This window comes from Pan troglodytes, chromosome 13 (genome assembly GCF_028858775.2).
Source record: "Pan troglodytes isolate AG18354 chromosome 13, NHGRI_mPanTro3-v2.0_pri, whole genome shotgun sequence".
NCBI lineage: Eukaryota > Metazoa > Chordata > Mammalia > Primates > Hominidae > Pan > Pan troglodytes.
Genome location: NC_072411.2, coordinates 47,850,556 through 47,876,885, shown reverse-complemented (window position 1 = coordinate 47,876,885; position 26,330 = coordinate 47,850,556). Strand labels below are relative to the sequence as shown.

General features: G+C 36.2%; 1 pseudogene; it reads left to right on the top strand.

Moving 5' to 3' along the window:
* The first annotated feature begins 7,780 nt into the window (after positions 1–7,780).
* On the top strand, positions 7,781–9,311 carry LOC100613772 (methionine aminopeptidase 2-like; annotated as a pseudogene).
* The last annotated feature ends 17,019 nt before the right edge of the window (positions 9,312–26,330 follow it).

Genomic DNA, 26,330 nt, shown 5'->3' with positions numbered 1-26,330 from the left:
CCCAGAAATGTGGGAGGCCAAGGCAGGAAAAACACTTGAGGCCAGGAGTTTCAGAACAGCCTGGGCAACAAAGCAAGACCCCATCTCTACAAGAGGTTTAAAAAATTAGCCAGGCTTGATGATGCATTGGTGGTTCCAGCTACATAGTAGGCTGAGGTGAGTGGATCACTTGAGCCTGGGAGTTTGAGGCTCTTGTGAGTTATGATTGCACCATTACACTCAGCCTGAGCAACAGAGTGAGACCCCCTTCTCCAAAAAAAAAAAAAAAAAAAAAAAACAAAAAACGACAACAACAAAAAAACTCTATCATTTGGAGCAACATGGATGGGACTGGAGGACATTATGTTAAGTCAAATGAACCAGGAAAAGAAAGTTAAAGACTACATGTTCTCACTCATATGTGGAAGCAAAAATAAATGTTGCTCTCACATCAAGGGTTGGGAAAAGGAGGAATAGGAAGAGATTTGTTAAAGGATATAAAATTACAGATAGATAGGAGGAATAAATTCTAGTGTTCTATAACATTGTAGGATGACTATAGTTAACAATGTATTATATAGTCTCAAATAGCTTGAAGGAGGATATTGAATGTTCCCAACACAAAGCAATGATAAATGTTTGAGATTATTGATACGCTAATTACCCTGATCTGATTACTATATAGTATATGTCAACTTAAAAAATATATATTATATATATTTCATCTTTCCATATCTACATACAGATGATTTCTTATATGTGAATTATTCATCTTTCTAAACTCCTATTCACTATGAAAACTCAGGTCTCTTTACACTTCTGCTCATGAGATTTGTACCGGACTTTTCCTCCAACAAAAAATGCATGAGGCAGGTGGTTTTAGATACGGGACAACAGACAAAATGTGATCCAAAAGGGAAAAGAAATATGTGTTGAATATCAGGACCACCGTAACATTTTACAAACTTAGAAGAGGAAGAAGGAGCTGAATGAGGTGAGTGGGGCTGGATCAGAATCCAGGGCTGCTAAAGTGAAATGGATGGCAATTTGGGGGCAGGATTCCTGAGAAAAGAGGCTAAAGGAAATGACCCCATGTGTTTAGTTGGAGTCACTAAAAGTTATAGAGTATCAATCAAAAATAACAAATAATAACACTTCTTAACATCTGACCTATTCTATATTTATTTTCTTTCTGATTTTCTGTGCTCACATGAACATAAGCTCTGTGAACACAGCTCTACTGTTCATGCTGTATTCCTAGCAGAAGAATATCTGACACAAAGTAGGTGCTTAATAAATATTTATTGAGTTAAGTGACTCTCACATAACTGGAAGTCCCAAGAGAGGACAAGCTCAAGGCAAATTAAAATGAGGACTCAAACTCAGTTCCCCTGTGCTTCTTCCAGGTCGACTCTTGTACATATATAACTTTGTTTTCAAGCTGGCCTCTCTTGTGGCCAAAACATGATTGTCAGTAGCCTCCAGGACAGCCCGTTTCCTAGTCTTCATGTAGTAGGAGAGAGGAAAAGCCACTCTTCTATTTGTGGAATAAAACACCTCTCTTCCACTGTGTTTGGGCTATATCATGTCTTGGGTCAACTCACAGAATAAAAATAACCAAAGGCTGGAATGCTCTGTGCTGATTGGATTAAATTTGAGTTCCTGAATCGATCACTGGCTTGATCGAGTGTGGAATGGGGATTAGATTATGATTAATAATTTAGATTGATCAAGGGTGGCATCTGAGCTAGAAACAGAATCAGTTTTCCCTGAGTCACCCAGGTAGTATGAAGGAGGAATGTGTTCCTGAAGAGCATCCCAGGTTCCCTTAGGAAGGTGTAAGGAGACAATGAATGTTGAGTAGACAATCAAAATTGTCCATTGCATTTTTTCACTACAGATATATTTCAAAGATTTTATTCTTAGCAGTGCAACAAACATGAAAATAAAATATTTTAAGAGGAATGTATTTATTGTATCACAAAGAAGCCATTTAAAATGACAGATCTTTGAAGACAATTTGGGGAACAGCTACTGACCTATCAAGAACTTACAAGTTTGTCAGTACTGGAAGAACTCTACTAGATCTGTACCTGCTTTGTTCAACATTGTACACACAATCCTTAACATAAAGAAGATGATCAGCTGGGTGTGGTGGCTCAGGCCTGTAATCCCAGCACTTTGGGAGGCCAAGGCAGGTGGATCACCTGAGGTCAGGAGTTCGAGGCCAGCCTGGCTGACCTGGTGAAACCCTATCTCTACTAAAAAAAAAAAAAATACAAAAATTAGCTTAGCACAGTGGTGGGCACCTGTAATCCCAGCTTCAGGAGGCTGAGGCAGGAGAATCACTTGAACCCGGGAGGTGGAGGTTGCAGTGAGCCGAGATTATGCCACTGCACTCCACACTGCATTCCAGCATGGGCAACAGAGTGAGACTCCGTCTCAAAAAAAAAAAAAAAAATGCTCAACGAATACTTGATGAAATAATGATTGTATTCACGTGTTTGTTTTTGTAAGGATAAAACCACAAGCTTTTGTATAAAGAAAACCGGAAGTTTCCTGCAGGGAAAACACAGCATACCCATATTATAAATGCCTCTTGCTTCCCAGTAAGATTATTCACAAATTACTCTATTTATGTATATGAATTAAGATTTTTCAGAGTGACTCTAGAGGAAACAACAATAAAAAGCCTAGGAGATAAAGATCTACCATTTTCCCACACTGTGTTTTATTTGTTCTATCTGTTTTTGCTATTTTTCCCTCTTTTTCTGATGTATCTTGTGTTAATAATACATTTTATAATAATCAATTTTTATCTCCGTTATTAAATTATTTGTACTTTTTCATAGTCCAGTGATCCATACTTTCAATATATACTTTCAATTAATCAGAATCTTATTTTAAATAAAATCATGTACTATTTGACAAGCAGATTAAGGACCTCATAACTGTGTATGTCCAATTCTTTTTCCCCATTCTTTGAGCTATTGAGGTCATACATATTCTTTTAAACACTCCGCAAACACAATATGTTGCTAGTATTTTTCTTTAGGCATCAAGTTATCTTTTACAGCAAATTTTAAAATTATTTTATTTTCAGTTATTCCCTTGGCAGTGCTCTTTATTTCCTTAGAAGATTCACATTTCAATCTGATATCACATTCCTTCTGCCCGATGAATTTCTTTTAACATTTCTTGTTGCGTAGATCTTCTCAAAATGAATTATCTGATTTTGTTTCTCTTATAAAGCCTATATTTATACCTCATTTTCAAAATATATTTTTGCTGGGTAAAGAATTATGGAAACACAGTATTTTATTTTTTTCAGTTTTTGATGAGAAATCAGCTATAATATATTTGTTTCCCTGTAACTTGTCTTTTTTCCCTCTCAGGCTGTGTTAAGTGTTTTCTTTTTGTCTTTTGTTTGCAGCATTGTTTAATATAGTATAATATAATATAATATATATAATTATAATATTACATATAATATAATGTAATATATTATATTATATATTATATGTAATATAATATTATATGTAATATATTATATGTAATATAATATTATATGTAATATATTATATGTAATATAATATTATATGTAATATATTATATGTAATATAATATATTATATTACATGTATATATTACATAATCAATGTAATATATTGATTATGTATATGTCAATGTAATATACATGTCAATGTAATATATAATCAATGTAATATATTACATGTAATATAATATTATATTATATATAGTATTATATTATTATATTATATCATATTATATTATATTACATATAATATAACATATTATATGTAATATAATGTTATATTACATGTAATATATAATATATGTAACATAATAATATTATATTATATTATATCATATGTAATATTATAATATAATATGATACCTATGTGTGTTTACTGTCCCATCCCACCAGGTCTCATCCCTTAAGGCAAGTATTTACCCTGTTTGATGTTCTTTGAGTTTCCTGGATCTATGTGTTGGTGTCTATTATTCATGTCAAAAATTCTTGGTCATTATTTTTTTCAAATGCTTCTCTGTTCCATTCTGTTTCAAATGTTTCTCTGCTCCATTCTGTCCTGATTCTCCTTCTAGAATTCCAGTTAGGCAATTGTTAGATTACTTGATTTCGTCTGACAGTTCATGGATGCTTTTTTCTGTGTTATCGTTTGTTTTTATTTTTCCCACTATTTTTTCTGTGTTTCAGTTGAAGTAATTTCTATTGACCTATGTTCAAGTTCACTGAATATTTTCTTCACTCTGTCCAGTCTACTAATAAGTCAATCAAATACATGCTTTATCTATTACTATGCTATGCATTTCTACCATTTGGATTTGTTTCTTCCTTTTGCTTTCCCTCTTTTTGATAAAACTGGCTATATAATGTTAAATATGTCCACCTTTTTATTTAGAGTGTATAACATATTAATCATAGTAATTTCAAATTCTCAGTCAGGTGGTTTCAACATCTGCACCATATCTGAATCTGGTGGTTCTGTTGATTACATTGTGGGGTGTGTGTGTGTGTGTAGAAAGCCATGTATTTTGTATAGGAAAGCATAGACTCAAGTACTTAGAGTTTAGGCTTTTAAATAGGCATACCTTTTCTGTATATAGGATTGTGTTAATCTAGCCAGGAGTTGTTCAGTATTGAAATTGTCTTTGCTATGTTTGCCTTTAGTAAACCCCAGTCTTCAAATTTCTCTAGCAATATACTGTGTGTTTGGAATGGAGGCTTCCCAAAATTTTTTTCTCAATTTCTACTCCACCTTCCCCATTAACCTTCCCTTTCGTGCTGTACCACAAAGAGTGTCTGTCACTTGCAACTTAACCAGCAGTACTCCATTATCACCTTACTTGGTGCTTTTTAGCCTGGTGGTGGGTAGTGAAGTTGGGAAAAGTCTCTGGGTCTCAGGGATATGGCCCTGAAAGTGTTACTGCTCTTTTTCCAGCTATAGTTCTTGCTAAGAACATAGTTCTGCTCCTTTTGTTTTTCTTGTTCTCTTTGTCAGGTGCCATAGGTTAACATCAGTGCCTTATGCCCTGTGTTTTTCCGGTAGATTAAGGCTTTGGTTCCATACAGGAGCATTACCTCCAGCTCATTTTTCATGCCTGCTTTTCCTGTCCACCAGTCCTAAATAAAAGAGGCTGTCTCTTGACTCACCTTTCTGTTCCTCTAACCCCCATACCTCCAGCTCATTTTTTATGCCTGCTCTTCCTGTCCACCAGTCCTAAATAAAAGAAGCTGTCTCTTGACTCACCTTTCTGATCCTCTAACCCCCATACCTCCAGCTCATTTTTTATGCCTGCTCTTCCTGTCCACCAGTCCTACATAAAAGAAGTTGTCTCTGGATTCACTTCTCTGATCCCCTCACCCCCATACCTTCCTGTTAACACCTAGTGGGCTTCATGGATAAAAAGAATGCTGGTGTGTGGGAGTCTCCTTCTCCCATATCTGTGGACCTCAGAGGCTTCACCCTCTCTACCAGTCTGCACTCTGCACTCTGCCTCCAATTTATCAGTTATTCTGAATACTTAGTGGTGTCCAGGTGACATCCACCTTAGCAAAGCAAATGCATATATCCTGTCTCTCCCTGTAGGCACCTGTCTCTCCCCAGTTTTCTGGTTAGTTGGTTGTGTTGTAATCTCAACTTTTGAATGGGTCCAAGAAAAGTTGTGGGTTTACTATTTTTCTAGCCTTTTTGTTTCTATAAGTGTAGAAGAAATACTCCTTCTAGCTTTCCATATCCTGGAGCAGAAACCAGATGTCATTAAGACTGGAGGAGAAAATATTTTGAGAAGAATTAAAAATTGTGCTCAAAGGCCTTAGATTCTTGATGAATCAATAGTCTTCTTTGTATATTGTGAAATTAGTGATCAAATACAAATGAACATGAGAACTCTTTTAAAAATATACTGAATTAGTTGATAAGTCCTAGAAGGTGACATTCAAATGAATTTTTTTTTTTTTTTTTTGAGACAGAGTCTCGCTCTGTCACCCAGGCTGGAGTGCAGTGGCGCGATCTCGGCTCACTGCAAACTCTGCCTTCCAGGTTCACGCCATTCTCCTGCCTTAGCCTCCTGAACAGCTGGGACTACAGGAGCCCACCACCACACCTGGGTAATTTTTTTTCTATTTTTATTAGAGATGGTGTTTCACTGTGTTAGCCAGGATGGTCTCGATCTCCTGACCTCATGATCCACTTGCCTCGGCCTCCCAAAGTGTTGGGATTACAGGCGTGAGCCACCGTGCCCGGCCTCAAATGAATTTTTTTTTATGTTTATAGTGCTGTATATATCACTTAGACTGTAATTTCTGTAAATTTAGTGTTTTTTTTAATTTTTAATTTTGAGTCAGATTCTGGTTCTTATTACCCAGGATGGAGTGCAGTGGTGCGATCTCAGCTCACTGCTGTCTCCAACTCCCAAGCTCAAGTGATTCTCCCACCTCAGCATCCTGAGTAGCTGGGACTATAGGCACATGTCACCATGCCCAGCTAATTTTTGTATTTTTTGTAGAAATGGATTTTCACCATGTTTCCCAAGCTTGTCTTGAACTCCTGAGCTCAAGAGATCTGCCCTCCTCGACCTTTCAAATTGTTGGGATTATGGATTTAAGCCACCATACCTGGCCTATTTAGTTTTAATAAAGAATGTTGCTCATGATTCACATTGTTGACTAATTGTTGTGTATTTTTTTTGATAAATTTGAAAATCTCTAGGAATTGTTGCAGAATTTGTAAGTGAAAGCAACAGAATGTCATAACTGAAAGCATAAATGTCAAATTTGTAAATGCAGAGGCTGGCTGGCTGGTGAGATTTTACCTGGATCTTCTGGTTTACATTACTAACTTAGGTTTTCTACACAACCAGATCAAATGGAATCTAAAAGAGAGGGGACAAGCTACAAATGTGAAGACCATGGTAGTCTGAGAAGGCAAGAGATTAAAATAACCAAATGTGTGGGTGAAATCAGTAGTACACAGAGAAGACAGATATATGTTAAGACAAGGCATAGATGGTGGTTATGGCAACTTTTGGAAACTACTTCTTTACTTTATGCATTACTTAATTCCTCCTATTGACCCTAGATGCTGATTGGTGTTAGCCAACACCGAACAGCTAACGTACCTGAGGAGGAAATGTGATCCTGGACCACCCAAAAAGAAATATTTGGTGACGCTAACACAAATTTTATAAAAATGGGTTCAACTCTTCTTAGGTTTAGGTTCCTGTAAATAACTGTGACTCAGCTAAGCATTTCTCAAAGGTCTTGTCCAATCAACCTAAGGTTTAGACTGCATGTGTAGAAAATACTATACTGTTTGTGTAACTATAATTAACGCAAAGTGTTACGTGTTTTTAAAAAGAAGATTTCAACAACAACTTAGGGATTTAGTTCCCTGAGTCTATTGTAAGAGAATAATATTAAGTAAACAGAGAGAATTTAACTAAAAGGGAGTTTTAAATTATTATTCTAGCACCTTGCTTTCCTTCAGCATGAACAACCATAACTTCGAATTCGCAGACAGAAGTGTTAAGTTCTGGTTTGTTGGTAGAAAGATATACTGTCACTAAAACTTGCATAATAGGCTAACATTGATTTTCAAAGTTAAGTGAAAGGTACTAGAATGTTTCTCATTCAACCAAGAGGTTCTTTGTCCATTGCATCAAATCTTAGAATATAGAGGATACACTTAGAGACAATATTAAATTCAAATGATTAGAAAATATTTACCCTCAAAATTCAGAGGAACATTTTAGGCAACATGGCAGGTATGGAGGAGGCAGCGACCTTTGGGAGCTACATGAATGGCAACCTGGATCCAGATGAAAGGGAGGAGGAAGCTGCCTCTACAACTGAGGAAGCAGCCAAAAAAAACAGATGGGAGAAAAAGAAGAGTAAAGGGGCTGCAGCAGGGCAGCAGGAAACTGATAAAGGATTAAGAGCCTCAGTGGATGAAGGAGCAAGACAACTGGAAAGACAAGCATTGGAAAAGAAAGAAAGAGATGATGATGATGATGATGGTGATGGTGATGGAGATGGAGCAACTAGAAAGAAGAAGGAAAAGAGGAAAAATAAGAAGGAAAAGAGGAGGAGGAGGAAGAAGAAGAAGAGGAAGAAAAAGAAGAAGAGGAGGAGGAAGAAGAGGAAGAAGAACAAGGAGGAGGAGGAAGAGGAAGAGGAAGAAGAAGAAGAAGAAGAGGAAGAAGAAACAACCAAAATTCAAACAGACCCTCCCTCAGTTCCAATATGTGGCTGTATCCTACTGGTGTATTTCCCAAAGGACAAGAATGTGAATCCCCACACACACAAGATGGATGGAGAATTATGTGTGAAGAAAAGAAAGTGTTAGATCAGGCTAGGGAAGAGATTTGGAATGATTTTCGATAAGCTGCAGAAGCACATTGACAAGTGAGAATATATGTAATGAGCTGGATCAAGCCTGGGATGATAGAAATCTGTGAAAAGCTGGAAAACTGTTCACACAATCTAATAAACGAAAATGGATTAAATGCATGCCTGGCATTTCCTGCTGGATGTTCTCACAATAACTGTGCTGCCCATTATACTCCCATTGCTGGTGACACAACAGTATTACAGTAAGATAACATCTGTAAAATAGATTTTGGAATTGGTATAAGTGGTAGGGATATTGACTATTGACTGTGGTCTTACTGTCACTTTTAATCCCAATTATGATACATGATTAAAAGCTGTAAAAGATACTACTACTGCTGGAATGAAGTGTGCTGGAATTGATGTTCATCTGCGTGATGTTGGTGAGTCCATCCAAAAATTTATGGAGTCCTATGAAGTTGAAATAGATGGGAAGACATAACAAGTGAAACCAATCCATAACCTAAATGGACATTCAATCGGGAAATATAGAATACACGCTGGAAAAACAGTGTCCATTCCGAAAGGAGGAGATGCAACAAGAATGGAGGAAAGGAAGTGTATGCAATTGAAACCATTGATAGTACAGGAAAAGATATGATGATATGGGATTTTCACATTACATGAAAAATTTTGATGTTGGACATGTACCAGTAAGGTTTCCAAACAAAATAATTATTAAATGTCATCAATGAAAATTTTGGCACCCTCACCTTCTGCCACAGATGGCTGGATTGTTTGGGAGAAAGGAAATTCTTGATGGCTCTGAAGAATCTGTGACTTGGAAATTGTATCCACCATTGTGTGACAGTAAAGGATCATACACAGTGCAATTTGAACATACCATACTGTTGCAACCAACATGTAAAGAAGTTGTCAGCAGAGGAGAGGACTATTAAACTTAGTCCAAAGCAACTTTAACACCTTTATTTTCTAAGCTTTGTTGGAATACATACCAAATTAATTTGCAACATGTTGTCTATTTTAACAGTGGACCTGTATAATATTTTTATCTGTGTTTAAAAAAGAAGAAATTTGGCCATGCAAGGTGGTTGACACCTGTAATCCAAGCACTTTGGGGGGCCGAGGTGGGTGGATCACCTGAGGTCAGGAGTTCGAGACCAGCCTGGCCAACATGGCGAAATCCCATCTCCACTAAAAATACAAAAAATTATCCAGGCGTCGTGGCATGCGCCTGTAGTCCCAGCTACTCGGGAGACAGAGGCAGGAGTATCTCTTGAACCCAGGAGGCGGAGGTTGCAGAAAGCGAAGATGGCACCACTGAACTCCAGCCTGGGTGACAGAGCAAGACTTCGTTTCAAAAAAGTAAAAATAAAATAATAAAAAAGAAGGAATTTGATCAAAGGTAAACAGTCTAACGTAATGAACCAAAGAAAAAGCTTTCAGGACTTTCAAATGTTAACTGTTTTTCCCCTTCCTATCTAGGAAAATGCTATAAAGCTCAGATTAGTTAGGAATGACTTACACCTTTTGTTTTGAAAACTAAGAGACGGTTTCCAGATATTTATATTCCCGTATTTCTTGAATGCTTAGAATGACTACAATTCTGCATTGATACCCTCTATTGTTAATTTTTAACCTGCCTGGAATCTTTTTCCTAAAAAGAAAAAGATATTTTCAGATCTGAAAAAAAAAATATCAAAGGAACCATAAACGTCATCAAGTCTAATCATATCCAAATGTGGTCCATCAATCAACCTCAGCAGAAATAATTGGGGAAGATTTAAAAATTCAGGGAATGTTGACCTCATCTCTGAGATAAGATTAATAAATATTTTATGATTGTCTGGAAAGTAACAGCATACAGTTTAACCTATATTCTAATTTTGATTCATGATTTTAAATAATTAAACTTTAATAATTGATATGGTTTGGATATTTGTCCCCTCCAAATCTCATGTTGAAATGTGATCATCAGTGTTGGAGGTGGGGCCTGGTGGGACATGTTTGGTCATGATGGTGGATCCCTCATGAATAATTTGCTGCTGTCCTCATGGTAATGAGTGTGTTCTCACTCTATGGGTTCACACGAGATCTGGTTATTTATAAGAGCCTGGAAATTCCTCCCTCTCCCTTGCTCCCACTCTCACCATGTGACATAACTGTATCCCCCTTTACCTTCTGCCATAATTAGAAGCTTCCTGAGGCCCTCACCAGATGCAGATGCTGGTCCTATGCTTCCTGTATAGCCAGCAGGACTGTGAGCCAAAACAAACCTCTTTTTTAAATAAATTACCCAGTCTCAGTTATTTCTTTATAGCAATACAATAATTGACTAATAGAATAATATAAATTACTTATATTTTGGTAGAAATATATGGTTATAATTTTAGAAAAAATAACTTTTTTTTTTGTCTTCTGACTACAGAATTTACTGGGAAGAGAAGTGGGCTTCTGTTCTGCTGCTAATTTACAAGATTACGCTCTAATGGCAAATTCTTCCTATGGCAAGCACATAGTCCCTAGAGCCCAACGATTTCTAAATGTACATGGTCAGTCAAACCCATGTCAGATGGAAGACATAGCAGTGTCACTTTTGCACAAAAATGTTTACTATCTATTGCTATTGAAGATTTTGCCAACCTCTGCATTTTTTATTGCTGTGTAGCACGAGGCATTTTATTTGTTTATCTCATTATTTCTCCTAGATTTTCAAATATTTCTCCTAGATTTCCAATCATGAAATATTTCTCCTAGATTTCCAAATCATGAATGAACAACTAGAAAAGAAGTAGAGGACACAGGCTATATGATGATTAAATCGAGTTGTTTAATGACAAAAAACTGAACAGATTGTGCATGTTATTTTATCCCATTTACATTGACAAAGTGTCACACTTCTACTTTGTGAAGAGAAATTTCATGCAATAGTCATAGGGAAGAAAGAATTAATGCTAGGAATAAGTGTAAAGCTCTGTATAGCTTTTCGTTTAAAAGGTTTTACAAATCCTGCTGACCTGTTGCTAAACTAAGCAGAGCGAGTCCCCCTGGAACACACTCTATACTCATTCTTCCTCTTTATTTACATTCCTTTTAACTATTTTAGCATTTTCCTAAATAGCAGAAACTTTTCCTATGAAAATAATGTCAGCCTTTCCATCCCTGCAATGCAAGCTGCTTGCATCAGTTAAGTTCTGAGTTGCTTCTTTTGGAGTTAGGGCCAGCTGGTTTATAGCTGAAGTCAGCAGTCACCTGCAGAATAGACTCTGGAGAAAGTAAGGGTGTTTCTCCCTGGCCAAAATTAACATTCCCATTAAGATTCAATTGTGCCTGAAATTCCACTATTAGGGATTGACTCCCACCAATCAATGTCTTGTGCTTTCTAGGGCTTACTTATTTCTGACTTCATTGAATCTAAGATATCATCAATTATAAAACCTGTCACTATTATATGTACAACTAAAGAAAAAATGTATTACCAATTTAACCATGGCAGATCATCAACTCTAAAATTTATCCCAATTTCAAAGATGTTAAATTATATTTTTAAAAATATGTTTCAATTCTTAAAATAAGGTAAGTGAAAATGCTAGTAATGACAGAGAGAGAGTTGGGAATGAAGACTATGAAGACCCATATTAACTCAATGTTTAAGCATTGATGTCAACCAGCTAAAGCCAAGCTCTAAGATAATGAAATATAGGATAGTCATATTCTTATAGAAGAGAAGGAAGAGGAAGATAAACTGCAACTGCTTCATAAGGTTGACTAAACCCAGCTTTATTTAGACCACACAATCGTCTTTGAACAACTCCTTTTAGCAATGTTTATTTAAAGAGGTCACTATTTGAAGTTAGCATAGGGAATTCCATAGCTGTTGACCCTTTGGAAAAATAACTGACTCTGAGAAAGGTTAGGAAAGGTGGGAAAAGTCTGTGAATAAAACCTTTTCAAGCTAGAAATAGGTCAGAGTACAGTCTGATCAAAGACACAGATGAAATGCAGAAGAATGTAGATAAAGGTAAAATAATGAGCAAGAGAGAAACTAATAAACAGAGAAATGCTTCTTTAAGTGGCTAGGTATGACAGGAAAGAACTTTCAGATGTAATGTGGGAAGAGCTTTACTCATTCCGCCTGTACACAGCAGCAGTAAAGGAAACAAATAGAAAAAAAAAAAAGATGGTGAATTTCAATGCTAAAAAAGGCAGACTTACACTGACTGTCAGAGCTCAGAGTAGAGTTATGGGAACAGACACCTTTTTCTTCTTGAGCTGCATGTCAGATTTTTACAGTAACACAACTACTTTTCCAATTCAGAGAATAAAACAAAAGAAACCTAGACATTTTTTCTCCCCTCCCCTCCAAAATATCTATAGACTGAATTGATACTAGGGGCAAGACAGGATGTTAGTACAGATATATTTAAAGGGAACAACTATGTCAAAACTAGGATAATTACATAGTATCTACATGGCATGATTTGAAAGATTAGAAAAAGATTTTCTGCTCTTTTTTTCTTGGAAGGGGGGTCTTGAGCTTATTACCAAAGACAAATTTCTTTAAGTTTTCATGTGTGTGTGTGTTTGTGTGTCTGTGTGTGTGTGTGTGTAGGAGGAAGGTGATTTCAAAACCAATAAAATGTAAATGTCTTGGACATAGAGTATTACAAATTCTGCCATATTCTTTAGTAGATTTTTAAATAAATTTTCGAGGAAACCTGAAAATTAGCATAACCACACCCTATATGATTGACTGACCATGGGAAGCAAGGCTTAAAAGGAGAGACAGAGGAGAACCTTGATGAATTGGAATTTAAGAACTTAAAATATGCTAGATGCCCTGCTAAGTACTTTACATACGTAATCCTTTAATCCTCATAAGAGCACTGTTAGGTAGGTATTATTATCATCCTCATTTTAGGTAAGGAGGATGAGGAGAAATTGAATCTCAAGGATATTAAATAGCTCGCTTAAGGCTACACAGCTAGTCAGTGGAAAATATGAGCCAGTTTAAGTCAGCTCACTTCAAATTTCTATGAAATCACGTTGAGAAATATGCAGGAAAAAAACAAACACTGAACCAATGGTGAGAAAAGCACAAAGTCAATTTTATGCACATCAGGTATTTTTTCCTGGGGTAGTGGTAGCCCATAAAGTTATAACATTTGTTGTTTTTTAAATAAACTTAGCTCAGAGTTTCCAGATGAAGCTTACATTTACTGAATATTTATTGTACAATAAGTTAAATTTTATTCATCTCATTTAATGCTCAAAATAACCCTGTAAGATGGATATTTTCATAATCTCCACCTCAGGTTCGTATAGCTGGTACATGATAGAGCCAGGGCTCTAACCCCACTTCTGATTTTAGATTCTGGACTCCTCTGAATAAACCATAACACTTCAGGTGTATGTTTCAATGAGGAATTTTTAAAGACCTCATAAGATCTTTCAAATTTTTTTAAAATAATGAATACAGAAAGAATATATCCCATACCTTCTATCCTCACTGTTCTACGGTGTTACACACAGCACATTTTCTTATCAAATTTGTTCATGAGTATAATTTTTAAAATCGAAATTCCTGTGGAGTAAAGTTATCTTTATGAACAAAACTAAATCCAAAACTGATGGCTGGCAATCACCGCATCGCCATAAATATTACTGTCATTAGCAAGATGAAGTTTTCTTTTTTAGATTAAGGTATCTCAGAGAGTTGCTATAGAGAACATTGACATCTTTAAGAGACATGAGATCAGTGTATAGAGTCAAAATATGTCAGCCAGTAAATTTCTTCATGCATTCACAAATATTTATTGAACACCCTATATGCTCTCTCCACATTGTTGTAGGTGCTGGGGGTACCACAATAACCAATGTTGGAAACTCCTGTACTGGAGGAGTTTACATTCAAGTACAAAGAGACAGACAATAATGAGATAAACAAATAAAATGCATCGTGTGCTACATAGCAATAAAAAATGCAGAGGTTGGCAAAATCTTCAATAGCAATAGATAGTAAACATTTTAGGCTTTGGGGGCTACACGGTCCATTTCACAACTACTCGCCTCTGTCTTTGTAGCACAGAAGCAAGCATAGACTAAATGTAAATAAATGAGAGTGGCTGTGTTCCAACAAAACTTTATAAAAATAGGCAGCAGTGAAGATTTGGCCTGCTAGTCAAAGTTTGCCGACTCCTGAAATAAAGCAAGGAAAGAGGATAGAAAGAGTCAGGGATGAGGGTAAAGAAGGACTCACTGAAATGGTGGCATTTACCTAACGCAACAGAGAAAATAAAAGAGCCAGTCATATGGGTCCCAGAGGAAGAGCTTTCCAGACAGGGGAAGCAGAAAGTGCAAAGGCCCTGAGGCAGGAGCTTGTCTGGTGTCATCAAAGATCAGGCAATAGGTCAGAGTGTTGGTAGAGTGGAGTGAGAGAAGTGAGCAGGCATCTGTGATTTGGAGACTTGAGAGCAGAGTAAGGATATGAGGGTTTTTCCTGTGTGATACAGAAAGCAGGGGAAGATTTTGAAAAGAGGAGTGCATGGTGTGTCAGGTTTCAAAATGATCTTTCTGGCTGCTGTATGAATAGATTGAAGGGGACAAGGAGCAACAAGAATGATTTAGGCAGTGATTGTAGTCATTTGAATGAGAGAAGATGGTGTGTTAGATCTTAGGCTGTGGTCTAGCTGACGAAAAGTAGCTGCGTTATGCATGGGTTTCAAAGGTACTGTTAACATTATTTCCTGATGGATTGAATACATAGTGTAAAAGAGAAGGAAGAGCCAAGCATAGGAGTGTCTGCGTAGCAACTGGAATGGGAAAGACAATGAGAAGTAAAGGATTTTTTTTTGAAACCACACACATATCAATAGCTTAGTGTTTAATCCATAAAATGTTGGAAATGTCGCTTTTGAGATATCTACTAAGAAATAAGAAATACATAAATTGATGCCTGGTTCCTCCTGAGTACCTAACAGATATCAATAGGCAGGTATGGCAATGGTGAGAGTAGAGCCCAGAACTTCCTTTTATTTAGGAAAATTTGTATGGAGTCATGACTATACACAACTTTTGGATTATTGAAATAAGACACAGAAACATGAGATATAATCTTGGCTTTGCAATTTAATGGAAACACAGATAATTATTGTCATTTAATTTCTCTATATCTTAATTATAAGGCATCTACATTAAACATGATGTAGAAACATGTCAATCATGAAAGTTGCAAGGCATCAATGAGACAATTTAAAAAAGCATTTAGCACAATGCCTGGCAAATAGTGTATGCTCAGTAAATATTTGATATTATTCTTACTATACATTATGTAGAAAATAAGTACACTTCAAACCTTTTGACTTTAGTTTATGAAAAGGCACACATTTTTAAAGGTATCCAGGAGTATGCTGAGTCTTCAATATATTAACCAAGCCTCTTGACTCTACAAAATTATGATCTAAGATTTTATTCAGACTCCAAGAAGAAAAGGACTCTTGGATCTTTAAAAAAAAATTTGCTTGTTGTATTTTTACTCATTAAAAATATAAGCCTTTCAAAGAGTCTTGGCATCACTCTTTCTTGTTTGTTTGTTTTTTAACATTAGAGGTAGTTAGATTAAATCCTAACTGCTAGCACAAGGAAGGAAGGGAGGAAGGGAGAAAGAAAGGAAGGGAGGAGTGAAGGGAAGGAGGGAGAGAGGAAGGAAGGATGAAATGAAGGAAGGAAGGAAGGAAAGAAGGAAAGAAGGAAGGAAGGGAGGGAGGGGATGGAGGGATGGAGGGAGGGAGAAAGGAAGGAGGGGGGAAGGAAGGAAGGAAGAAGGGAAGGGAGGGAGGGAGGAAGGAAAGAAGGAAGGAAGGGAGGGAGGGGATGGAGGGATGGAGGGAGGGAGAAAGGAAGGAGGGGGGAAGGAAGGAAGAAGGGAAGGGAGGGAGGGAGGAAAGAAGAAAGGGAGGGAGGAAAGAAGAAAGGGAAGGAGGGGATGGAGGGAGGAAGGAAGGAAGAAGGGAAGGGAGGGAGGGAGAAAGGAAGGAAGGTAGGAGAGAGGGAGGGAGAGAAGGGAGAGAGGGAGGAAGGAAGAAAGGGAGAAAAGAAGGAAGGAAGGAAAGAAGGAAGAAAGAAAGGAAGTGAAGGAAGGGATGAGGGAGGAAGGGAGGGAGACAGAGGGAGGGAGGAAGGGATGGAGGAAAGGAAAGGAGGGAGAGGAAGAAAGAAGGAAAAGCAAGAAGGTAACAGTGAATAGGAAATAGGTTTTTGAGTATCAAGATTCCCAAATCTAAAAAATAACTTATGGATACATTTATTTTTATAGAACTTTCTTTATTTCCTCATAAATTTATCATGTATCAGTTTGTAATTGACATCCTGGATTACCATGACAAATTCAATTGTTTCTCAATGCAAGCACAGTCTCTTGAGTGGTTTAACTACTTGATAAAACAATAAAATACTAAAGCTTCTTCTCATAGAATGTTGAAACATTTGTGTCACCGTGTATTAGGAGACAATAGTGGTGCCATTTTCTTTTATAAAAGCCCCACTTTGGTATAAAATATTATTTAGACTCATAATTCACATTTTTTGTGAGTTTCATTCATGTAAATGATTTTTAAGAATGAAAATATTCAAATCTGGGAACAAATTACATAGACAATAGCTAAAATGTACACTCCTGTTTCTCAACTTCATCTGGTATAGGTTTCCTCTGAAAGATACAGTGCTTTTGATAAAAAAGATTACTAAAGATATGTTAGAATGTCAGCTTGCATACTTGGTCTTGGCTTAGTCCTATTAAGATACTAGCTTTTTTAAAATATTTTTTTAAAAACTAAAACAAAAAAAATATACTTAGCAGACAGAGGAGAGGCAGTGTAGAAGACTAAATTTAAAATGTTAGAATTCTGATTTATGTGGATTTGAAATCCAGTTTCATATCTTACTATGTGATATTTAAAATTTATGTAACCTTCCTTTTTATATTTATCAAATAATTATGACATTTTAAAATTGGATGAAATGATTAAATGAAAGAAGAAAGTGAAACCCTCTGTACAAAGTATTATTCTGTTGTTTTAAATGGTGAACTACCATTCATCTTATTTAAGAAAATAACTGCCATGATTTTATCTAAGGAATATTGTAAACCAAAGATGGAAAACAAAATCTAACAAAACCCTTTCCCCATTTGCACCAAGAATACTTGCCTCTCACTGGCAGTTCTTGCAGCTGCAGCATTTACCCCTAATAACTTTGCCATGAAATATGTCACTTTTATCATTATTTTTGCATCGCTCTAGTATATCAACTTTGGAAACAAAAGACATCATTCTATTTATAGCATTCTGTTTTTAGTGATGGTATTTCCATTTACAAAATATAGTAATTCTTAATCATTGAAAATGTCAAAACCTAGAAACCGTGACATTCCTATGCGTGATGTTAACATCCTTCTCGAACAGTTGTTAGGCAAGGATTTATTTGACAAATCTGAATTTTGCGAAATAGAGAATTCTGATGATTCATATAATTCTGATGTTTAGAAATAACTCCAAAAACAGTTTTTATATTTTATTTTCACACTGAAAATCAGTCAGATTTACTTCAGCCTCAAAGAAGGTATTTATGTAAAATTAAATAATCACTGGCAGCGAGCTGCACTTTTTTTTTCTAAATGAGAAAAGGGTTATTAAATTCATAACCAAAAAAAGTACTTATGACAGCATTTTAAATAGTCAGGGTCTTATTTCCATATTGAGAAAATATTTCAATATTGTTGTTTTTCAAATTAAACATTTGCCTGTTGTCCCCATCCCCAAATAAAACTACACAATTATCATTAACTTATGCACAGCAAAATTCTAATACAATATTTATGATGTCATATACATAGAAATTAGTTTCTATGAATATAGAGGGCATCTGTAAATAACACTCAGGAGAGCATGTGGACTAGAGCAGAGAGCTTGCTCCAAGATCAGAGATAACTATGCATATCATCCTTAGAGATTTTTGAAAAAAGTGACTTTCATACCAAACTATAAATCAACTAAAAAATCAGTAGCAATTTACCTGCTCCTAAATGCTGTGGGGTTGGGGAGAGGGGGGTGGATACTGTGCTAGTTGTAAAAAGACTAGCACTGAAATAAAAATGGGATGACAAAATCACAAAATTTATCATTAGCCACTATTTGCATGAATTCTCCTACATTAACTTCCATGTATTTTTATGCTGGCCCATTAGTTACCTGGATAGTTTATTAACTGGGTCTCACTTTATTTTTTCCTTTCAAGTAGAAAAGAAAATGCTAGTGGAAATTTCATTTGTAACATAACTTAATTCTGAATTTTACTTTTGATTATAGCCATGATTTACTTTAATGTTTTCAAAATGAATTTCAAAGACTTTATTCAGTTAATTTTGAAAGTAGAAACATACTGAAACTTTTCTCCCACTTGGTAAGCAGCCATCCCTTAGTTTTATCCAAGTTTTCCCATGAAAATGCCAATCGGGAATAAAACTGACAAATATATTCAATCAAAGATGGAATTTTTTTTTGCTCTTAAGTTGCAAATGGCCTCATTAAAATAAAAGCACTACCTTAGGGATTGTATAAAGCAGAGTATTGGTACCTAAATGGTATTTATGACCAGGCTAAATGTAAAGTGAATTAAAATTTAAAGGATTATAGTCAGGTAGGCCACAGACATCTGTAGAGAAATGTCCATTAAGAAGATGAAAGAACCAGCAGTCCCTGGTGACAGGCACATGTCAGGTTAGCGGTCAGCCATACCTACACACTTAGTGTCACAGCAAATGAGAAACACATTGCCTAAGGAGGAAAGTACTTTAAATATATATTTATTTTAGGCTAAGAAAAAAAATTAGGAAACTAACACGTTGGAATTCATATCCATCATTGTCATCAAGCTAAAGTCTAAAGAAAGGGGAAAATAAGATGTGGATTGATAATAAAGATTATCACATATGTGTTTATAAAAGCTATATATACTCCAAACCATGGCTGTGTTTATAGAACCAATTGAAAGTAGAATTCTGTAAGCATGACATTAAGTCCATGGCGCTGTAACCACAAAGAGGTGCTGCTGCCCAGCTACAAATAAAGGCCTTGTTTCATAATAATAATAAAAAGTGAAATAGCCTCTAGGGTGCTAATACACCAAGGGTTTTATTACTTTTATAATGTGAATGAGTCACAACACCAGTCACTATTTTTGTCATTTTCATGACACCATGCTGTCTTATGCATGCCACATATCCCTGTTGCATCTGTCTCATCACAATCGAGTACTCTTTTAAATGATCATCATATGCTCTTAAGTGGTGACACATGGACACAAAAAATCTGATCTCTTAATTAAAAGGGACTAACTGCCTCTTATTTTATTTCCTCTTTTCTCCTTATTTTCCTCTTTCTCTTCCTCCTCCTCTTCCTCCTCCTTCTTTTTCTTTCTCTCTCCCTTTCTCTCTCTCTCTCTCTCTCTCTCTCTCATACTGGGCCAGGAACACACACCACTAGTGTTCAGATAGAATTCATTTAGCATACTGTATTGGGACATTAACTTTGACATTTGATATAGCAAAATATGGTTGAAGGTGTTTGTGGTAGGATTCTTTCTCTCTGACATTTATTCATAATCCAGGCACCACAGTCTTCCTCTGTATGGTTTTAAACATAGCTCAGAGAGAACATTTTTTCTACTAAGTTTGCACCTCATACTCCCTAGGATTCATGGCTTCTGACCCTACTTTTAAGCTAACTGGTTCTTATTCACTGATGATCCCAGATGAAACCATTCCTAAGATGAAGTCACTCTCAAATCTGGACTTGTGTTTTGACAAATGCTGAACAATAAAAAAAGAGATGCTTTATAATCACATTTTGCCTGGAAACAGAAAGTCTTTCATCACAAATGCTCTATCAGTACTTCAGTGGACACCATAGACATTATTTGGGTGACCTTCCTTGTCTTTACAATTGAATTGTTTCAAAGGTACTATTTTTCTAGTTATATCTCTGCTCTCATTCCACAGTTCTTTACATTAATATACTTATTTGGTAGACAAAATCTTTGAAAGTAGAAATAAATGTGGGGGGATGTCTCTAAAATCACCATTTTCCAGCTCCCAAATCTTCTAGCTTGTCCTACAATTGCACAACCTCCTCAGCCTTATCTATTTATTTTTTATAAAAGTATCACCTAACCACCTCCTAGACTGTGAATCTCAGTGGCAACCTGTGGAACAGGAGAGTATTGCTGAAAGATGCGTGGTAAACATCATCTTTAGGATAGGATTTGGGGCAGAAATATGGTAGACTCATTGAGCGGAAGTGTGAGAGGTAAACAGATTGTTCCTACATCCATAATCTCAGTATGCAATTGGGGGTCTAATAAGAAACAAAACGGGGATAACTGGACCAGCTGATAATCACAGAAACAAAATGAGAATAACTAGATCCTAGCCAAAAGAAAAAAAATTGTCTAATTTTTATATCTAATGTGTAAATTTTAAAAATATGGTATTTTATAACTCTAGAAAAGTTATTCTGCCTATTTCTTTCATTTACATTTCAATACCTCTCTTCTGGGGTAGAGGCACTCCTATGATGACTGCTGTGTTTTCTGACAGAAGCACATGCCGTGAAACTTCCTTACCCTTCCACCAACAATGTGCACTTGGCTTCTGAGTCTTCACTGTGGTACCCTGCTCTCAGGTCTCTTGGCTAGTTAGTATGATGTCAAATTATCAAGGTGAATGGAAGAACAAAGTGAGTATGTTTTCTTCCTTCAGTGCTCTGTATTGTAATATATTTAAAGAAGCTTTTAATTAAACAAATGGCAAGCATTTCATGTGGAAAAGCCAGGCAGAGATGCAAGTGATTTGAAGCTCAGGGAACCTTACATCATGCCCTATGCATTTGCCAACTCCTGGAATACAGGACTTTCTTTTCTTTCCCACTGAATCAGACCTGAAGACACGCTCAGGCACTCCGTACGCGACATTATTTCCTCCTAAACAAGCTGCCTATCACATCAATGTATGCTTAGTAGTTTGGTCCCCAAACCTATTTTTATTAAATACACTGTCTTCATGAAGCACCAAAATGAATGCTGAATATATTTAGAAGTAAGAGAGACTTATTATTGTGTCTTGTCTATGTCAAAGCCTGTCTGTTTGATAGGGAAACATTTCATACTACTTCAATCCCGGACTTGACTCCTCAAGGAGCAACCTCAGACAACCTAGTTAGAGACATGGCAAATTTGGGCTAGCCCTATGTGCTCTAGAGTTTGGATTGGACTTGCTGTCTGTGGAGACTGTAATCTGAAACAGATAAATTGCTTGACATCAGTTTCTTTATTATTTCTCTGTTTAAAGTGTGTGCTAAAATGGATGTAATGTTATACCTAAATAGAATGAATACCAAAGGAGGGACCTCCATTGCTAATAAAAAGAGTACAACCCACAAGCAACTAAGATTCTGCTCTCAAACATTTCCCTACAGTTTCCTCAGAGGCTTAAACTGAGATTCTGTCAGACTTGGAGAAAGGAGGAATTCCAAGAATGAGGGGGCTCTCCACTAAAAATAAATGTTCTTACCAGGTCTTGAGAGAGTTCAGATTCAAGCTCGAGCTGGTCTGTAAAACTCAAGGGTCAGAGATTCAAGAGGAGAGGAGTGATTGTCATGTTCAGGCCATATATAGCTTGTCACCATTGTCCTGTTTAAGAAATGTCAAGCATTTCCTCTTCCTAACGGAGAGAGCGTCTAAAGAACCAAACTTGTGTTTAAACTATTTACTATTTCAGCAAAAATAAATGTGCTTCAGAGTTAAAAATAATAATAAAGAAAGGTGGAAATCATCTAGGAGGGGAAAAGGAGTCTGTTGAAATGTCTATTATCTTGTGGTATATCAGCACATTAAACATACTCCTATGCATTATAAGATAATTAAAATCAAGAAAGGATCTAGCTTCATTTTTAAGTACAGAAGATGATTGCTCAGAGCAGAGCAGGTCTAAATAGTTTTGAAGCAACATATCAGAAATAACAATATTCTTGTTCATACCGGCTGTATGGTATAATATTATTACCCTGGGATTTTTCATTCTTTTAGGTCATGTGTGTGTGGGGGGAGTTGTGTGACTTACATACATAAATAATATTTCATACTCAATATCCTGTTGGCTATTATATAGTGTTATATGAGAATGAGATATGAGTTTCTGTTTTCTACTACTTGAAGGAATACACCAATTTATTTTATTTTATTGATTCTTGTCAATGCAATGTTAATGCTCTTAAGGTGAGAAATAACGTTTTCATTATTTGTGAATAGGTAAGAAAATTTGTGTCTGGCAATGAGCAAGGAGTCCTCAGCATGTTTGAATTAGGATTGACTGTATAAACATCTAGCAAAGTGCTGAACACTTCATCACAGCTCAGTGTGTATTTATTGAAATGTATACTTTTCTATATCATATTTCTGTGAATAGAACTATTTTCTAAAAATAGATACTTAAAATAGAGAGCAATTATTATCAAGATTGGGGTAGAGAAGTACATAGGTTCTTAATGAAAATAATAATAGAATATGATCCAGAAATAACAAGAAAAGGCCATATTATTTATATCATATTTTTCAGAAAGAAAATCTTAAAAGTGTTCAAAATAAAATAAAACAGACAATAAGTGAAATGGTATCCAAATGCTTTCCTCCCAAAGTTGTGGATTTGGATTGACTAGGGCACACCTGGACTTAGCCCCAAGGTTTAGGGTCTGTTTCCAGGCCAAAACCCAAGTTTCCAGTTCAGGGCTCCCAGATTCCATTAAGATTTCCTGTGAATCAGGCAGGGCTAATTCAGCCTTGAACAATCAATCACTCTCACTTCATTTTGTGAGTGGGAGTGATTGATGGTTCTCCACTGGTCATGGCTGACCTAGAAGTAGAAAGCAAACCTGGACACGATGCTTCATGTGTGAGTGGCTTATTTGGAATCAGTCAACTGCAAAGAGCTCTCCTGTGTCCTCCCTAGCTCCTTCCTGGATAGACATATACCTTTCATAAAATTCCTATATGTTCTATTGTTTTCTTCAAACTATTGTAGGTCTTTCCTTCCCCTCACTCACTGAAAATATCTGGATGTCTGCACCCCTGTACTCATGTTCATGGCCCCTGGATTACCTAGATGTCAATTTTTCCTCTTGATTTTCGTTTTTTAGAATATTATCTGCTAATTCATCAACTTCTCCTCTCTTACAAAATCAGGGCTTGTGCAATAGGAGTTGTCTTTCCTCTTGTAGCTTTCTCATAGAATTGTTAAGGAAGAGAAAGAAAAGAAACGTAATTTAAACTGCTTGTTTCTTCTTTCTGACACTGTTCTTTCAAGCAGTGGAGAAAAAAAAGACAAGTAAAAAAACAACTCCATGGTTTTGTGAATTCGTATGTTTTGTTTGTGGTGTTTTCAGCTTGGTTGTCTTTCATTTTTGGGAATGTTCATTTTGCATTTCAGAGAACAGCGTGCCATTTTGTGGATGTTATCATTATGGCCTTTTAGCCCAGAATTACCACTGCTGTCACAGCCACTAGAAGGAAATGCTCTCCCACTCATTTCTCTGATAAGAAGCTGCCTCATATCCTCATACTTCCTGGGGTTCACTAGCTGGATGGAGACATTTGCAGTTAGGACTTTCAAAGGGAAGCCAGTACTGTGCACAGCTTTTCAGGATTGTTATTTTGCCCCAAAACTCACTTAAGTCGTGAAAACCCTTACAAAAAATGATTAGAGAAGTTGCAAAAGTTCAAGGACCCAAGGCAAAACTGAAAGCGGTTCTTTTCATCATTTTGGTGAAGAGTAAAAGGGATGGGCTGCAGCTCTTCTTTCCTGTCTCACAGCAAATCGTATCATATGGAAACACAACTACCACATATATTTAGGAAATTATTGACAGGTTCTCTGAAAGGAGAAAGTGCAATTTCACTGATAATTTAGAGAAAAAATAGCCAGCGATTATCCCATATTGTGACAATTGAAAGGGGAATCATTAGTATGGAACATGTATGCATGTATTTACTCAAAATGAAGGATGCAAAAGGATGCAGATTTCTAAGCTTTGATAAGTTGGGAAGAAATATAAAAATATAGAATGCATATATGTATATATACTTTTTATATATTTTATATATCCATCCATATTTATATATATATACATAGATAGATGGATAGATATATAGATAGATTTGATAGAATTCATAGGAGATGACTATTTTGTTCAGATAAAATCATGAGACCATATTCTTTTCTAAACTTAGTTGAACCCCTTAAAGGGGTGAACTATTTTTTTCTTGAGGGACTTTTAGAATTGTGTGAGTTTATTTGAATCACAAATACAATAAAAACACTCCAGATAGTTTTGTATTTTTTTTTCTTGCTTATTGCAAAAGGTAGTAAGTAACACAAAAGAGCTTGTTGTAAAGATGAGCAGAGGTGCCCACATTCCATTTGGCTCTGTCAGTATTTTCGATAAGGATTGGGCCATCAGCCTGGTGGACTCCTGTGTTGGGGACTGTTATTGGGGAGGAGGATCAGGCAGTGTGGCTGGAGGGACAGCAGGCTCTTGTCAATGGTAGCATCACATATTTGGCCTCCCTGCTTGTAGAGTAGTGTGGACAAATGTTCCCCTCTCTGCCCAAGTGCAGTACACTTGAGACTCACCCAGGTAGACACTTACCCTGAAGGCAGGGACAACTTAGGTGTCCTGAGGTGGAACTGGCCCCACCATAAGCAGTCATTCTTCCTTTCCCTCAAGGACCACACCACTGCCACAGACGTAGCCTAGTGTAAGACACTGCTGAATCACAAAAATATTCTTTTGCTATCAGCCATGTCGCCACTCTCAGACTGAGAATCAGGCTTACCCTCTGGCCATGAGAACAAGAGAACTTGGAAGTGGGTGGAAAGGAAGTAAAATTTCTCCCATCAAAGCCTAAATACTATCTTATTACCTCCTTCCCAGATAGGAGGGAACATCACTGCTGATGTTCTCACTGAAGAATAAAATCTTTTTTTTAAGTTATAGCCACTAAAGTTACATGTAATTCATAGCACGGGAGATATCCTGGTTCCTAACCAAATAAGAACAAAGGAACTAGCCAGTTATTTTTTATTAATAATATCTGTACATCAGAATGTGTATATTAATGTTATTTGGTGAGATTATTGTTAGGCAAAGAATATGCTGGAGAGATATGATTACTTTAATGCTAGGGACAGGCAGATGCATATCAAATGTACATAAACATCTGAAAGCAGATAAGAAAATATTGGCCTTGCTTCAAATGAGATGGAAGCAAAGATAGACGAGAATTATTTATCAGAAATGAAGTGGAAAAAGATCAGAGCCAGGTATGTAGAACCTCCAGGGTCTGCAGTTGCAAGCAAATCAACAGTACAATTTTAGATACACATTATTGAAATGCTGCTGTGCTTGGTTAAATAAACAACTAATAAAAATATACAAGAGTTTAAAAGGTAAAAGTGTTGTCCATTATTACCTACAAATAAAGGGAAATTGAGCAATTTTGAAGTTTATTCTTTTTGTGAGGTAAGATCAATTTTAAAACAAACTCTTATTTCTGCATTAGTGGTCTTAAATCCAGATGGTGGTATTTTTTTTTTTCTAGCCTGGAGCGTGGGAACAATTTTTTCTGCATAGGAAGCAGAATATCTAAGGGGCAAGGGATATTTAAAGTTAGGTATAGTCCAGCTGTATTGGGTAAAATATATCACGTTTATACTATGACCACAATGTATTTTGATGACATATTCAGTAATTAGTTTGTTGCTTCTTATAGTATGTTTCTTAGATCACAGTTTATCGAACCATGTATGTATTAATATATATGTAACAAGTAGACCAAATATCATTTAAACA